The sequence below is a fragment of the Arachis hypogaea genome, chromosome 15, assembly GCF_003086295.3.
Source record: "Arachis hypogaea cultivar Tifrunner chromosome 15, arahy.Tifrunner.gnm2.J5K5, whole genome shotgun sequence".
NCBI lineage: Eukaryota > Viridiplantae > Streptophyta > Magnoliopsida > Fabales > Fabaceae > Arachis > Arachis hypogaea.
This window is the reverse complement of record NC_092050.1, coordinates 93,289,468-93,292,125: the sequence shown is the minus strand read 5'-3', so window position 1 is coordinate 93,292,125 and position 2,658 is coordinate 93,289,468.

Here is a 2,658-nt window from a genome sequence, read left to right as displayed (position 1 = left end):
TTGCTTGTTTGGTGTGTTCTCACGGAGAGACCGGTGAACATTCCGTTTCTTGTCAAGCAAGCGATGAGTCAAGTCCACGTCCGGGGTAATTTGCCATTTCCAGCATTGGTATCTGACTTAGTTGCTGCTGCGGGTGTTCCTTGGGAAGCCAAGGACACGAAGATTATGGTCCCAAGCGAAAAATACTTACACCTTCCCATGAACAACCCAAGCCTTAACATAGCCCTTCCATCTACTATCCCTTCCACCTCATCATCACCACCACAGCAAAGATCCACACATCAAAGGATAGAAGATCTATATCAAAAGCTTGATAGATATGAGCGGCGCAACCAACGCCGATACACTTACATCAAGAAGCTTCTGCATTGTGTTACCCCTAGCATGGAGGAACCCGAAATATTTACATCCACCTCAAACCCAAGTGATGGGAGCTCTGAAGGAGAGAATAGTGAGGATTCCGGTCCCGACTGCCCTTTGTGCATTGCTCGTAGCACGGAGGACCGTGCTAAATTATAAGTGTGGGGAGGTCGTTCGACCGATCTCCATGGGTAACAATCTCTTCCTTTCAATACCCATGGATTTATCTTTTGCTTAGTAGTTAGTACATTGCATGTGTAGTTAGTCTTGCTTGTAAATACTCCTTGCATGATAGTTAGTTTCTATAGAGTTGCTTGGTCAAAATAATAACTTCTTTCCCAAAAAACTATGTTCTGGGTACCCTACCAAATTTTTGAAAAAAAAAATTTTGCAGTTAACTTGCTTTAAGAATGTATTTTGGAACATAGTGATTGAGGTAAGAACACAAGCATGTAAGTTTTGAGCCTATTGCATGGTTACATCTTCTAACCATTAATTCTCATTCTTTTGTGCATATCTCTCTCTATGATTGTAATCCTTGCTTTGTCTAATTCTATATGTCCATTACTTTGTGTATGAATGCATTTACATGATTGAGGCCGTCATTTCAATAGTTACTTTTTCCAAATGGCCTTAACCCTTTTATCTACCATTGCTAACCAATTTTGAGCCTATGATAAACCCTCTTTGTTCTTAAAAAAAGAGCACATCAACAACTGATGCCAAGGCATCTTAGGCTAGTTTCACTAGCATTTTTCTGTTATTTTTAGTTGTTTTATGCATTTTCTTGAGCCTTAAGTAATCATTTGGGCCAAATAGTCATGCTTGTCTTAAATCATTCAAACATGAAGATTTTGATGCAAATTCCATGAGTTTTTAGTTATATTCCTTGAATGCTATGAATGAAAGATTTCTCATGAAATTTTGCAAGACTTTGATGCAGTTGTTTGGATGATTTCAGGGAAGAAGAGGCTAGGCAAGGAAGCAACAAAATCAATAAAGGAAGCTTGAATATCACATGTGGAGTTTAAGCTCCAGTTTAAGCTTAAACTGGAGCTTAAACGCCAAAACCATGAGAGCTAAGGAAATGCTGAAAGTGGCGTTTAACCTCCAGTTTAACCTTAAACTGGAAGTTAAACGCCAGAAATGGGAAATGCACCAGGGAGCCATTTCCACGTTTAAGCTCCAGTTTAACCTTAAACTGGAGCTTAAACGTGTTCGACCAAGTTTTCTCCTCCAGGGTTGCTTTCTCCATTTCCACGTTTAAGCTCCAGTTTAACCTTAAACTGGAGCTTAAACGTGTTCGACCTCCAGGATGGCTTTCTCTATTCCCACGTTTAAGCTCCAGTTTAACCTTAAACTGGAGCTTAAACGTGTTCGACCTCCAGGGCTGCCTTTCCTATCTCCACGTTTAAGCTTCAGTTTAACCTTAAACTGAAGCTTAAACGTGTTCGACTACGTTACCCTCCAGGGCTGCCTTCTTCCATTTTCACGTTTAAGCTTCAGTTTAACCTTAAACTGAAGCTTAAACGTGCTTCCACAAAAGGCATCACTGGAAGTGTCTGGCGTTTAAGCTGCAGTTTAAGCTTAAACTGCAACTTAAACTCCACCATTGGAAAAGGTTTATGGGCCAAAAATATTGCAGTTTAAGTTAGCTTTTGAACACAAATATTAACTTAAACTTACTCTGGTATGAAACCCAATTGAATATCATGGTTTATGGGATTGGGCTTGAAGGATTGATGAGTCTGGAATTTCAATTTGTTGAGTCATGTGTCATTACTTGATTATCACTAAGTTGGCTCAATGAATGTTACAGAATTTGGATCAGCAGCCTCATCAAGATTATGGATCATAAACCCAAAGCAAAAGGAAAGCAGGGAGAGGCCTCAAAGCCCAAGAAACACAACAGAAGCTCAATATAGAAAGTGTATAAATAGGATAGAATTTAAGTTAGGAGGGACTTTTTACCTTTTCATTTTGCTAGTTTACATATCTTGGTAATTGAATTCAGAGCTATGACTCACTAAACCCCCTTTCATTGGGTTAGGGAGCTCTATTGTAATTCAATGAATCAATAATAGTTTATCTTCTTCTTCAATCTTTTCTCTTGAATTTTGTTAGAAAGCTTCTCGATCTAATTCCATTGGGTAGTTGTCTTGGGAAAGAAACTACCCATAATTGGAATCCTTCGGAACCTTGGGAAAGGAATGGAGGATTCATGCTAGAGAAACTTTCTCACAGTGAATTGGATTGGGGTTTGGATGGATATTGTGACATGTAATCCTACCAAATTGT